Raw genomic sequence first — 16,007 nt, 5'->3', positions numbered from 1 at the left:
AAAAAAACTAAAAAAAAAAAGAAGCAAAAATAGAAAAAAAATTATTCTTATTTCTATTTCTTTTTTCTTTTCCATTGTCTTCCCTTTTTATTAAAAAATATATATATATATAATTTTTTTTTTCCTAATTCTTACTCTATTTTTCTTTCTTAATTTCTATTCTATTTTTTTTTTGTTTAATACATATTTGAAAAAAAAATAGATTAAGCTTGCTATTTTCTCTTCACTTTAATTTTATTTTCTTTATTTTATTGTGTTTTGTGTTTTTTTTTTTATTTTGTTACTTAGTTTAGGTTTTTCTTTTCATTTGCCTTAGTTTTCCTTAGAATTTAGGTTTTTCAAAAAAAAAACAAACATAAAATTGCATAAAATTGTTCATAAAATTTCAATCATAAAACGCTTAGTATTGGGAACAATTGTGTAATATTACAAATGGTAGAAACCGATATTGTTCTGTCTAGAAAGATTGATTGTTAAATAAGGTTTGTGATAGCGTTACCCTCCACACTTACCTGGGAACCTCGGGGAGTTCTGTCTAGGCAAGTGTGGGTCTAAAGCGGTACCTTGGCAACCTTCCCAATCGGCCTGGGAACATTTCGAGCATCTACCTTTGCACTATTACATTGTTGAACTTATTACTATAAGAAAACCAAGCTTGTTTTGTCAAAATAAGCAATTTCACTTTGCTTAAAGGTTGTTTGGTCGAAAAGGTTGACTTGTGATCCACCATACTTACTCAGTAACCTCGGGGAGTTCTAGTAAGGCGTTGGAGATCACTTGAAAACCTCCAATTCTACTTGGGAACAAGTTTAACAAAAAAAAAAAAAAATCAATCAAAAAAAAAATCAAAAAGAAAAATAAATAAAAAAAAGAGACATAAAATAAATCTAATTCTGATTTCCGAGAGTGGATGAATCATCACGAAACTTCCAGTGACACTTCTTCCAATTCATCTGCCACTCCTACCGGAACTCCTTCCACCAATCCAGCTTCTCCACAAAATTTCCCTGATAATAACCCATTTGCAATGGCTCGCAATGATGAAATCCAGCCAAGAACTCTCAATGACTACCTCCATCCTACTCGCACTTCCACGCCTTCATGCATTATCTTCCCTCCTAATATGCCCGCATTAGACTTTAAACCTGGCATGATTCAACTCCTGCCTACATTTCATGGAATGGAAAACGAAAGCCCATACGTGCATATCAGAGAATTCGAGGAGGTGGTAGCCACGTTCTATAACCGAGCCGACAATGTCGATGCTGTGCGACTGAAGTTCTTCCCTTTCTCCTTGAAGGACAAAGCCAAAAGTTGGTTGTATTCTTTGAGACCTAGGTGGATTGGAACATGGGAGGAGATGACCAAATCTTTCCTTCTGAAACACTTCCCCAGCCATAAGACCAACAGTCTAAAACGACAGATTTCCACATTCTCCCAAAAAGACAATGAAAAGTTCTATCAAGTCTGGGAAAGATTCAAAGATCTGTTAAATCAGTGCCCGCACCATGGCTATGAGAATTGGCGCTTGGTTAGTTACTTCTATGAAGGCCTCACGAGTCGTGAGCGCCAGTTTGTAGAAATGATATGCAATGGTGAATTCCTCGAAAAAGAGCCAGACGATGCTCTTGAATATCTCGAAGAAACAGCGAAAAAGTCTCACACCTGGACTGGTCCAAGTGCTACTGACAGCACCAACCGATACAAACCATCTGGAATCTATCAACTTCGAGAAGAGGATAGTATTAAGGCCCAAATTGAAGCTTTGAAAAAGCAGTTTGAGGTCTTAATGACGAAAAATGGGCAAAAGTCGCACATGATCGCTCAAGCGGAACCGCAAGAACCTTGCTTTGTTTGTGGAGGGACGGAGCACTTAGCTAAGGACTGCTTAGCTTTGAATGAAATGAGGGGGGTTTATGAGGAGCAATGCAATGCCTTAGGGGCATATAACAAGCCATTCTCCCATACGTACAACCCTGGTTGGAGAAACCACCCAAATTTCAGTTGGAGAGATTCCAACCAAGCTTAATCGTCTGGAGGCCAATGGAGAAATGAGCAACAAGTTCAACCATCAAAGGCGTATTCTGCACCTCATTACAATGCTCATCCACAACGAAATTCTCTCAAGAGTACTCTTCATGCATTCATGGAGGAACAATCCAAATTGAATCGCCAAATGATGGAAGAAATCAAGGAAATGAAATGTCAATTCTCAAAATTGACTGAATCCTTGGCTATTCCGGAAAAAGGCAAACTTCCTTCCCAACCGAAATTCAATGTTCAAGGCCAACACATGGCCCAATCTTCAAATTCAAATGATCAAAACATCAAGGAAGTGAATGCCATCACGACGAGAAGCGGTAAAACTTTGCCAGACCCACCCATTAAATCCAACTCTCCCAGTATTCCAAAGGTCATTCCTGAAAATCCACCACTCAATGCCACTCCAAAGGTACCATTTCCCCAGGCTTTGAAACCTGTTGGGAAACTTCCTGATAACCGAGTTGAACTCCTTGAGCACTTGACACAAGTGAAGATTAATCTTCCTTTGCTTCACATCATAAAACAAGTGCCCGCTTATGCCAAAATCATCAAGGATCTTTGCACTGCAAAAAGGAAGCACCATGTCAAGAAGACTGCTTTCTTGACCGAGCAAGTGAGTGCGGTGATTGAACAAAAGACACCGCCAAAATACAAAGATCCCGGTTGTCCCACCATTTCTTGCCAAATTGGGACCCATGAAGTCAGCCAAGCCTTACTTGATCTTGGCGCGAGTGTCAATCTCATGCCTTATTCTGTATACTCGCAACTCGGTCTTGGAGAAATGAAGCCAACATCTGTTGTACTATAGCTTGCTAATCGTTCCACCAAAAAGCCTAGGGGTATCGTTGAGGATGTATTGGTTCAAATTGAAAAATTCTATTACCCCGTAGATTTTCTTATTCTTGATACCCAATCTGTGGTGAACATGGAGTCTAAAATTCCTATTATCCTCGGAAGACCATTCCTTGCTACTGCAAATGCTTTGATCAATTGTCGGAATGGTCTAATGAAAATATCGTTTGGAAACATGACTCTTGAAGTCAATATCTTCCACATCGGGAAACAACCCCGAGAAGATGATGAATGTTACCAAACATTCATGATTGACTCTTTGATTCTCGAGGAGGTTCAATTGCGAAACAACTTTGATAATCTTGACGAACTCCTCCTTCTGTCAGAGAACGAAAGTTCGAACTCTATTGAGTCTACTCTTGCAATATCAGATCGCATAGACTCACGCCATAGAAGGACTCAGTTTTGGCAACCTCGCTTTGAAGAGCTACCTCGCGAGAGGGCACAGCCGAAAACTTCAGTCGAAGAGGTTCCAACTGTCCAATTGACCCAACTTCCTGAGGGTTCGAAACATGCCTTCTTGGGAGACGGTGAAACCTTTCCAGTTATCATCTCATCTAACCTTCAGAATTCTCAAGAATTGCAGTTACTCGAGCTACTGCGAACGCATAAATCTGCGATAGGTTGGACGCTTGCTGATATCAAAGGTATTAGCCCTTTGGTTTGCTCCCATCGAATCAATCTAGAGGACGAAGCCATCCCTCGAAGAGACCCTCAGCAGCGACTGAATCCCACGATGAAGGAAGTTGTAAAAAATGAAGTTTTGAAATTGCTAGATGCTGGTATTATTTACCCGGTAGCAGATAGCAAATGGGTCAGTCCTACTCAAGTCGTGCCCAAGAAATCTAGTGTCACCATTATCCAAAACGAAAAAGGGGTCCTTGTCCCCACAAAAACGGTGACGGGGTGGCGCATGTGCATCGATTATCGAAAATTAAATGCCGCCTCCCGCAAAGATCATTTTCCACTCCCATTCATTGATCAAATTCTTGAACGAGTAGCTGGCCATCCTTTCTATTGCTTTCTTGATGGCTACTCTGGCTATTATCAAATTGAGATTGCATTAGAGGACCAAGATAAGACCACTTTCACTTGTCCCTTTGGCACTTTTGCTTTCCGGCGTATGCCATTTGGCTTGTGTAATGCACCAGCTACTTTCCAAAGATGCATGATGAGCATCTTTAGTGACATGATCGAAAAATCAATGGAAGTATTCATGGATGACCTAACTGTTTTTGGAAACTCCTTCGAAACATGTCTTCTTCATCTTGAAGCTGTTTTAAAACGATGCATCGAGAAAGGACTTGTCCTCAATTGGGAGAAATGCCATTTCATGGTATCTTCTGGCATAGTCTTAGGCCACATTGTTTTTGAAAAAGGAATTGAGGTTGATCAATCCAAAGTCGACCTTATCTCCAACCTGCCAACTCCTAAGACTGTCAAGGACGTTAGGTCATTTCTTGGTCATGCTGGTTTCTATAGGAGGTTCATGCAAAAAATTTAAATGATTGCCCGTCCGCTAAGCAACCTCCTAGCCAAAGATGCCACTTTTGAATGGACACCTAAGTGTGAAGACTCATTCCGAACGCTTGTCAATTCACTCACTTCCGCTCCCATCATTCAGTCACCCGATTGGAGTCTTCCTTTTGAGATCATGTGTGACGCCAGCAACTTTGCTGTGGGAGCTGTGCTAGGACAACGAAGGGAGGGGAAACCCTTTGTTGTCTATTATGCAAGCCGAACTCTCAATAGTGCTCAAATGAACTATTCCACTACTGAAAAAGAGTTGCTTGCCGTTGTCTTTGCTCTTGACAAATTCCGCTCTTATTTGATTGGATCACCTATTACAATCTTCACAGATCACTCCGCCCTTAAGTATCTCCTTTCCAAAAAGGATGCTAAGGCGCGATTAATACGGTGGATCCTTCTCCTGCAAGAATTTGACATAACGATCAAAGACAAGAAAGGTGTTGAAAATGTCGTCGCGGACCATTTGTCCCGACTTGAATTCAGTGATCCCGCTGACGGTCCACCTATTCATGATGATTTCCCCAATGAACAATTGCTCTCTGTTGCTAAGTTGCCGTGGTACGCTCACATTGTAAACTACTTAGTAACAGGTGAACTCCCATCTGAATGGAGTTCACAAGACAAATGCAAATTTCTGGTCGAGGTGCGCAATTTATTTTGGGATGACCCATACTTATTCAAGTATTGCCCCGACAAAATCATACGAAGATGCATCCACGACGATGAGGTGTCTAGTGTGCTGAATTTTTGCCACAATGATGCTTGTGGTGGTCACTTCTTTGTGAAGAAAACCGCTGCAAAAATCTTACAATGCGTCCTTTACTGGCCCACTCTGTTCAAAGACACCAATGATTTCTGTCGTTCTTGTGTCAGGTGCCAAAAGTTCGGATCCTTATCCCGTCAGCACATGATGCGCTTGAACCTAATTCTTGTTATCGAAATATTTGATTGTTGGGGGATAGACTTTATGGGACCGTTTCCACCTTCTTTTGGCTACCTTTACATTTTTCTCGCTGTGGATTATGTTTCCAAATGGGTCGAGGCTGTACCATGTCGAACCAATGATAACGCTACAGTTGTCAAATTCTTGAAAGAAAATGTGTTATCAAGGTTCGGTACCCCTCGCGCTATCATCAGTGATCAAGGCACTCATTTTTGCAACTGATCCTTTGAGGCTCTTATGCGCAAGTATTGTGTACTTCATAAAGTTGCAAATGCCTATCATCCACAGACCAATGGTCAAGCCGAGTTAGCCAATAGGGAGATAAAACACATTCTGGAAAAGACGGTAAATCCCGACCGCAAAGATTGGTCTACACGACTTCTAGACGCTCTTTGGGCATACCGCACTGCTTTCAAGTCCCCTCTTGGGATGTCTCCCTATCGGCTTGTCTTTGGAAAAGCCTGTCATTTACCTGTCGAGCTCGAGCATAAAGCATACTGGGCTATCAAAGCCCTAAACTTTGATCTGAACGCCGCAGGTATCAATCGCAAACTCCAGTTGTCCAAAATTGAGGAGTTAAGAAACGATGCATATGACAATTCCAGGATTTATAAGGAAAAATTGAAAATCGCTCACGACAAACAAATCCTGCGAAAACACTTTGAGCCAAATCAAAAAGTGCATCTGTACGACTCTCGCTTGCACTTGCATCCCGGTAAACTGCGATCGCGATGGACTGGTCCATTTGTAGTGAAGCAAGTATTTCCCAACGGTTCGGTGGAGGTCGAGGACCCAACCGATGGGAGAATTTTTCGAGTCAATGGCCAAAGGCTGAAGCATTACATTGAGAGTGTGAGTCGTGTTGAAGAGGTCCTTCTTAAGGACCCAATCTATACACTCTGAAGTTCTGAACGATTTGTTGTTGTTCTTTTTATTTTTCATTATCTTTATTTTTCTGTCTTTCTTTTATTTTTGTATGCTTTTCGTTTTTGTATTTTGTTTTGGGGTATTGTTACCAGGCTATTTTCGCTCTCGCCCTATGGACATGGTCATCATCCAGGTGTTCTCTTACCTTATCTTTTTCATTGCTTATTCATTTTGACATTGAGGACACTGTCTGATTTTTGGTTGGGGGTGGTGAGCATGCATTGGCTTTCATTTGGAAAATCTTATTGTTACGTCATTAGCATTCATTTGGAAAACATTATTGTCTTGTTGAATTTTTAAGTCAAATTTTCTCAAAATTATCCAAGTATGAGTAGAATTTGTTGGTTTGAGTCAGTTCTTACTATGTTTAGCTATTAAGAAGTGATTTTCAGAGTTCTTTTGTGCACTTTCCAAACATATGATAAATAAATTGGTTGTTAACACAAATAGTTGAGAGAAATTTCAAGTTTAAAGTTTTTCATTTCTTAGTGAGTTGTGAGAGTTGAGAAAACAACTTTTTGAACTTTTATTGATCATTTGAGTTGGTAGAGTCACATTTTTGGAATTTAAAATATGACATTTACTAGAGGGATATTTTTCACTTAAGAAAAGTCTTTGTAATAAATTTGTGTTCTATTTATTGTATTTGTAATTTCCTTTTTATTTTTGTGTTGTCTCTTGTCAAAAAAAAAAAAAAAAACAAAAAACAAAACAAAACAAAAGAAAAAGAAAAAAATAGATAAAAAAAAAAAAAAGAGAACAAGAGCAACACTTCCTTCTATTATTGTGTAATTGTATTAAAAAAAAAATTAATTATCATTATAGTTCATTGTCTTATTTATCATTTCTAATTAGTTGTCATTTTGTTCTTGGAGTTTTCTCATGTAAATCCCAAAGGTTGTTTGTCATTTGAATTCTAATAAGTTGATTTGCCTATCTTGTGATCAATATTTGTTCAAATTGCTTGTCCTAAAAAGTTTATCTTTTCTCAATTGAGCGTAAACTGTTACATTTCCAACTCCAAGAGTGTGATCCCTCCCATAAAAACACTTTCAATGCCCGTGAGGAATTTGGAGTTGAGATCTTTATACTTTTGAGATTTTTCGATACTATTTGTGTTATGACTTGTGATAAAAAGAATATGGTTTGATGCACACACACACAACTCTGAAATCGCAACTATAGTAGCTTAGATAGTAATTTCTGACTTCTTACTGATAATTTGAAAATGCTTGGATGATTTTGCTTGGTTTGACTTGATTATTCAACTTGACAATTTTCTTTTTCGCTTGAATTGCTAAGGACTAGCAATAAGCTAGTTGGGGGTTGTGACTAGAGGTGAAAAATGCACTTTTATTGATCTTAAATGACAAAATAAATTAAGTTTTTATTATTATTTTCATTTAATTAATATGATATATTTTATAAATGAAAATATTTGATTATGATTTAATTTATTGTTATTTTGTAGAAATTAAAGTGTATTTTGGCACTTTGAAATGAAGAAGAAAGAAACAATTAAATCTGAAAAAGGAAAGAAAAAAATGGCATTTTTCTTAAAACAAAGGCCCAAAATCTGAAGGCCCTTCCCAGCCCAAGCCGCTGAGCCGAGCCAAGCGAGCCTGCCATCTGCCTTGCCTCCCAGCTGCCACCTGTCCGCATCTCCTCCTCCAAGCCAGCGTACTGCCAAGACCCCAATATGCATATATGCATATTTGCATATTCCCTCATTTCCTCCAGCATGATAGTCCCTCCAACGGACTGCCAGGCCCAAAGGTCCAAAAGCCCAAATGCATATGAAAGCCCAACACATGAAGCCCCTTCAGCAAGCTCCCAAGCCCATTTGAAGCAGCCTAATTCTTCAGCCAAGGCTGCCTACGTGGTACTCTCTCATTGGTTGAAAATTGGTCAAAACCCTCTTGTGTCACTAGCCATGTTTTGTGGGTATTGGGCTTTGTAAATTGCTATTTTGAGCTTTATAGATTATGTTTTTGTGGTATTTTAGAAAAAGAGCATTTTGACTATACACAAAAATAGCTAGGGTAATATTAATAATAAGATTTGATTTTTCAAAATCATATTTTATTATTAATATTTCAGATTTATTTTGTAAACCCCATTTTGTTGTTTAATTTCTTTTTAGTCCTTTTCCCCATCTATAAATAGGGACACTTTCTTCACATTTGGTATGTAATTTTTAGAGTAGAGAAACTATAGCAAAATTTCCACTCACTTTCTTCTCATATTTTCTTCTTAGAATTTTGTGAGAATCATGAGCATAATGGCCTAATCTTCCTAGGAAGGTTAGGGATGATTCTATATGCAAGTGATGTTATTTTGCTACTTTGATTTACTATGTTCTTAATGTAATATATTTGAGTTATTTATGTTCTTTCATCTCTATCTTTATTTTGTTATCTCTATTTACTTATGCTAATAGTATATAGGATTAGTCATGCTCTTTCTATGTGCTTCTAATTAGTAAAAGTAATATTGATACATAATTTTATGTCTAATCTTCTATTGCATTATTGCCCTTGGGTATTTTGTCATTTTTAGATTTTTCATAAGATTAACATTGTGATTTTAAAGTAAATAACTTTATAACTTAAATGAACTTTTGTTAGAAAAACTATGGACTTTAATGTTAGATTTTCCAAGTAAATGTTGGGATGTTAACTATTTGCTTGTGTATTTTTGTAAATCAAGTAACCAAGTAACTAAACAAGCATATGGATGATTCTTGAAACCTTTCATTTTCTCAAACTCTTGATTACATCTTACCTTTATTTCACTTATCTCATTTCATCACTTTATCAAAATACAATACCAAAATCTCAAACATCTTTTCATTTACAATTTTATTTACCTCTTGTTACTAACTTTTTGTGCTATTTTCTACTAACCTTTTGATTTTAGGTTACCTCCTTGTGGATCGACCGCCCGATCTTACTACAACTACCGCTTAGTGTAGTCACATTTTGGGCGTTAAACAAAAACATACCAAAACATATCTTGAACATGAGGTATATTTTGTATTTATTTCAATATTTACACTTCCCATATGTGTATATACACATCTTAAACATGTAGATCTTGAAAAAATACAAAAAAAAAAAAAAAATCACCCCAAATGGACACCCGAGTGAAAAATTACGTATCTTGCAAGAATTGCATCGAACACCATCGAACTTCCATTGAACCACCATCGAGCAACATCGATTTTTTCATGAAAATCTTGATTTTGAAGGCCCCATCGAGCTGGCATCGAGCACCATCGAACCATGTTGATTTTCTGCAGATTTCAAAGTTTCAGATTTGAAAATAATCGCAAAAAAAACTCAAAAATCATGCCCAGATCTATTCGAAATGTAGTATTTTAGTGTCCTAAATGAGGAATACTTGTCGTTACATTGATTTCTATTATATTTTACCTTACCCATAGATTTTTTTTCTAGAGAGTGAGTTGAGAGGAATGGGTTGTGGGAGAGAGAGGGAAGAGAGAAGAGGAAGTGGATGGAAAAAATTATGATAGGGGTATTTTGAGTATTGTCAAAAGAATTGACATTTTTTTGAAATGATTTAAATGCCTAGCATTTTTTTGACTTAGAACCCCTCATTAAGCATAAAAACTCAAATTTCCCATTAAAAATTAGCAATATGGTTTGATTTCCAACGCAAATTTTAGCATTTGGTCCGAATGAGAGTCTCTCACTATGTCCTACAATTTGGCTACCATTAATAATGATAATGGATAGTCCACTTGTTTAAGGCAAAACCTATTCTTCAACACTTTTTCGGGTCACTTGATTCACACTCTCTTTTCAATATAGTCTTTGTTTGCCTACATAACCTCACAAATATATGGCAAACTATCAAAAAAAAATAATCTAAATATACGATAATTATAATTAATTATATTTTTATGGTGGAATCACTCTAGCCCGTTATACATTAAAGCTAACCCCAAAACTACACTAAATACACAATAAAGACTATCCCATATCTATATTCATGAGATTAAAACCACAAACCCACAACAACTACAAGGTGGAGCTGCGCCTGAGACTAACCCAACAAAGGCTTCTAAAAAAATAAAAGCTCGGAGTTTACAGCAACCAACGATCGTTCGAAAAAAGCATGTCTGCAATTGTAGATTGATCAAGCTACACCAAAGTTATTCACCTTAAATAAATTGTTATAATATTGTAACCATCATTTACATCATTAGTCTTGTACGAGGTTTTATCAAGATTTTTCTGTGTTGGTCTTGCTTCTGTTTAATTGTACGGATAGGGACACATAAAAAAACTATAAAATAGAAAAAATGTTTATGCTCATAAATATTGGTGACAACTTTCCTTTGTTAATTATATAACTTTTAACAAACAAAATTTTACCATTGTTAAAATGTAACTAAATTCTATATTAAACAAATATGTTAAGATTTAATGTACTGTAACTACAAAAATATTAACAAACTTGTAATTGATCGTTACTGTTTACCGAGATTTTCGGAAACTATAATAATAAAAGATCAGAGAGATTAAGAGAAAGGGCTTAGGGGTTATAAGCAAGATTTTTACGTGGTTGGGGCGTTAACGAGCCTTAGTCCACGAGACAGTTGTATTAGAACTTAGAGAGTCTACAACAATGGAGTTTTTTCTGAGTTTTAGCAGAATAACAGTATATATGCCCCCAAAACTCCTTTCTCCAGTTCTCTGTTACATGCGTTTATAGGTTCACAGGAGCGCTGGGCGTGAGCCAGGCTGACACGGGTCCAATAAAGGTATAAATATTGATGGCTTCTCTATCGGAAGCCCAATACAGAAGGATTAAAACATCAAAGAAAAATGCTAACTTGAGCCCATTGGGCCAGCCCAAACCGTAACTATCATCCGACAAACTGGAGCTTTTGGTTTGGGCATCTCGAATTGCGAGACAGATTCAGGGGACAAGATTGGTGAGAGCAGTGGCGGCACAGGTTTGAACCAGCGGCGTACAATCCCGAGGTGGCATTTTCTGTAAGTGAAACGTGAGGACAACTCCCACGCTTTGCAAGGCGGAGTTAGGGTCATGGACGCTTTATCCTACCAACCGAGATTTTTGGAAACTATAATAATAAAAGATCAGAGAAATTAAGAGAAAGGGCTTAGGGGTTATAAGCAAGATTTTTATGTGATTGGAGCGTTAACGAGCCTTAGTCCACAAGACAGTTGTATTAGAACTTAGAGAGTCTACAACAATGGAGTTTTTTCTGAGTTTTAGCAGAATAACAGTATATATGCCCCCAAAACTCCCTTCCCCAGTGCTCTGTTACATGCATTTATTGGTTCACAGGAGCGCTGGGCGTGGGCCAGGCTGACCCGGGCCCAATAAAGGTATAAATATTGCTGGCTTCTCTATCGGAAGCCCAATATAGAAGAATTAAAACATCAAAGAAAAATGCTAACTTGAGCCCATTGGGCCAGCCCAAACCGTAACTATCATCCGACAAACTGGAGCTTTTGGTTTGGGCATCTCAAATTGCGAGACAGATTCAGGGGACAAGATCGGTCAGAGCAGTGGTAGCACAGGTCTGAACCAGCGGCGTACAATCCCGATGTGACCTTTTCTGTAGGTGAAACGTGGGGACAACTCCCACGCTTCGCAGGGCAAAGTCAAGGTCATGGACGCTTTATCTTGCCAACCCTGGGGACTTGACCCGAGTCCGTTTACCTCTGTCCCTCTCCATTTACCATGAACCCGAATCATCCACCAGGAGCCTGGATCGATCACCAGGCTTCGAGACCGTTCGTACCGATCCCGACTGTTATCCCTAGCCAGTTGAACTGTCTCCCGGATGACCGTCCCGGACAATACTTCCCGGACGCTTTCCGGGCCTCACCCAGAATTGGGCTGTCGATATCCACCCTGCTCCTTGCCAAACGGGCCTGGACAGGGCCCATTCTCAATTGGGCAGTTAGTGGGCCTGGAACGCAGTCCCGGGCCCACGACAGGAAATGGGGATAACAGTTACAGATTCAAAATAGGTATTAACAAACTTGAAACAGATCATTACATATCCAAAGAAATTATTAACAAATTTATTAAGAGTTAATATACTGTAACTACAAAAATGTATAAAACATATTAACAAATTTGTAACAGATATTTACATAACCAGAATATGTTTGTAACATATTGTTACAAAACTATAATATAGCTTAAAAAAGAATTGTAATGTATAAATTTATCTCCTACATCAAAAAAATATAATCAAACTACCATACCAACTAGCAACTCTTTACAAAGAATTATAGAATCAAAGCAAGCCATGAAATATCACAATCAAAGCAAGCTAACTCGTAGATACACAATCACTAAGTCACCTACAAGGTATCACAACACCCCAACATCATAGCAGAATATCTCATTTGCTAGTCCCAACTAGCAAGCTGCATATATAAAAAACACACACATATATAACATATCCTTATAGAGGAATGAGTGTATTCTAAAACATAATATCAAATATCAAAGAAGAAATGAAAGCAAACTTGTCATCATTAGAAAACATACTATACAAATATGTAACATATCGCTACAAAAATAATATATTTAAACAAAAAATTCACAAAGGCTAAACGTATCAAATTGAAGCTAAGATTAGAACAGAAAGCACTAACATACCATGCAAAAATTTAGTTGTACTCAATGAGAACTGAATCCCAAATAATCAAAAAGAAAAATGAAAATCAAGAGAAGGAAACTTGAAACCCAAATAATCAAAGCTCAAACCAATGAAAATGGCACCATAGAGGAGTACAAATGGTCAGATCACTAGGAAAAATGGAAAGAATTGATTGAGAAAAGGGAGAAGATGAAAAGAATGAGAGAGAAATGTAGAGAGATAAGAGAGGGAAGGAGAAGAGGATAGAAATTTCTATACACCTTGCACTTTCTTCCTTTACTTTTACTTTGACCTTTAGTTTTTTATTTTTTTAAAAATAAGATTTAAAAGACCCTTTAAAAAATTTTAAAAATTATATATTTGAAATAATTTCCTGTATAAATATAAGATACTGTATATTTTAATTTTTTTTTGGATTATACGGTATATTCCATAATTTTACCTTTAATAATTACGCCTTTATTTTTTTCACACTATATTCCTAAATAAAGCCCAAAGATATTTGAAATTTTAAAATTTCATTTTACATACTTTCTTAATTTTCTTGTAATTAAAAAGTACTTATTTGTAAAGAAAAAAATTTACACCACGATATTTTTGTTCTCTTAAACATAAAATAATAAAAAAAATAATACTTCTCGATCATTTTTTACCATCAAAAAAATTAATTTTATTCTCTTTAACATAAAATATGAACAAATAATATAAAATTAAAATATTATCCTATCAAAAACAAAATTATTACAAAAATGACAATATGTTGGACTTTTATCTTTGTTAAATTAAAGTGGTTTATACATTTTTGGACCCTGTGTTTTATCCCATTACCTGTTTGGACCCTGTGTTTTGACAAATTACTTTTTGGACCATATATTTTGTAAAATAGTTAAAATAGAACCCTAAACTCAATTTTGATGAAGAAAAAATTGAATATAACAACACCATTTTTAAGCAGAATGATTTTATTTTTGTTCAGAATTGTTAATTTAGTAAATTATTTGTGATTTTAGTTGAGAAAATATTGACCAAAATCGGGTTTAGGGTTCTATTTTAACCATTTTACAAAATATAGGGTCCAAAAAATAATTTGTCAAAACACAGGGTCCAAACAGGTAATGAGATAAAACACAGGATCCAAAAAAGTATAAACCCAATTTAAAATGTATCAAATATAATATTTTCTATTAAAAGTACTGTATCAAGAAATATAATTTTATTATTTAATAGCTAATAAGTATATTTATTTTAAAAATAATTAATTAGAAAAGTGTGTGGAGAGAAAAAATAAAGATGTTTATAGACGAAAATATGGAGACTAAAATACATATGACATTACATTAGAGTATATTAGGGATGACAATTTTATCCGAAAACTTATTTACCCGTAGGTACCTTCTCTTGATGGACAAGGTATTACCCGATAAATTAGGGTTTAGGGTAGGATGAAGGTATGAAAACATATATCTGATGCAGGTGTAGGGTATGGTACGGGTATAGGTGTACCCATACCTGATTATATATACAAATATTTATTTGTATTTAGTTTGCATGTATATTTATATAAATTTATTTGAGTATATTTAAAATTTAATATATATTTTAAAATTTTATATGATAAATTAAAAGACATATACAAATATTAGCATATCTTTTTAAATACAAATACATGTCATATATTATATAAATTATAAACTTATAAAATCAATTAATATATGCTTCATACATATTCTAAATATAAATATAAAGTATCATATAGTATTTAAGATCATTAATACATTATATATATTTAAATTAATTTAAACAAGTATAGATATATAATACATCAAATTATCATTTAGAATCTCTAATATATTATATTATTGTTGACTGTGATTTTAGCCAACGACGTGAGAACGTCAAATACGACAAACCTTCAAGAGAATTTAAATAACACAGACAGTTTAATCAAGAAAAGTAAATAACACACAAGATTTTTATAGTGGTTCAGCCCCGATAGTCGGTAATAGCCTAATCCACTTAGAGTTGTGATTTATAGATCTGTACTCAAGATCAGATGGACTGAGCCAACTGAGTTACTTCAGTACAAATTGTAAAAATACAAGAATTCTCTCAAATGCCAGCACTTTCTCTCTCTAGAATACTCAGACCCAAGTTTCTCTCTCTAGAAAGAAGAAGCAGAAGAAGCCCCTCTCTAATCCCATAAGCCCTCTATTTATAGGCTTAGGGTCATACATACGGTATCCCCTAGAACCGGGATATTTTATTATATTTATTACATTTAAATTACAAAGAAACATTCAAAATTCAAAATGTAACAAACCCCCCATTTGTGGGAAGAATGAGAGATTCCCGCATATCTTGTTGAAGTTGTTTCTGGGAATCTTGACTTAGTCTCCTCTAGCTAGTTGATCCACCTCCTACGGACCACCCATGCAAGTGCTGGTCGAACATGTGCATGGTGGTAGGACAAACATTTTGTTGGTCGGACGTGCATGGTGGTAGGACATGCACTTCTCTCCTCTAACATGGCACTTTCCTCTAGCATGCCATGTTTCTCCTCGGACCAAATCCTTGGGTCTCCTAGGACCACCCTCTTGGGGTCTCCTAGGACCACTCTCTTGAGTTCTCCTCGGATGCACTCTCCTTAGCTCTCCTAGGATGCATTCTCCTTAGCCTCCTAGGATGTACTTTCCTTAGCTTTCCTCGGACCAAGGTGCACTTGGCTTGGTTATGACATCTTTCAAGCAGTCCAAATTCTTCGTCAGTCTACCGAGTTACTTTATTACAACTCTGAGGAGTCAATGCATTTATTGACTATTTAATGTGTCTTTTACGGACCATGTACTGCCATTTGTCACATCTATTGCCACGTCATTGATTTCCAATTTTTGGGTATAACAATTATATTATTATTCGTATAAATAAGGTATTTTATGTTATTAATGTTTACTATCCTTAACTTAATACATACTATTATTCATTTAGATTTATTAGTATAGTGCATTGATTTTTTTTTTTTTCAAATATTTTTTATTTTAA

The 16,007-nt window shown here is 36.1% G+C and overlaps 1 non-coding gene across 1 annotated transcript; it reads right to left on the bottom strand.

Annotated features, from left to right (window-relative positions):
• Positions 1-1,408: 1,408 nt before the first annotated feature.
• Positions 1,409-1,515, bottom strand: LOC133799017 (small nucleolar RNA R71). The gene has a single exon (XR_009876226.1). It is a non-coding gene; the product is annotated as a small nucleolar RNA R71 (small nucleolar RNA).
• Positions 1,516-16,007: the final 14,492 nt, after the last annotated feature.

The sequence above is a fragment of the Humulus lupulus genome, chromosome 8 (genome assembly GCF_963169125.1).
Source record: "Humulus lupulus chromosome 8, drHumLupu1.1, whole genome shotgun sequence".
In the NCBI taxonomy this organism is placed as follows: Eukaryota; Viridiplantae; Streptophyta; class Magnoliopsida; order Rosales; family Cannabaceae; genus Humulus; species Humulus lupulus.
The sequence above is the reverse complement of the archived record's forward strand: the minus strand, read 5'-3'. Positions and strand labels throughout refer to the sequence as shown.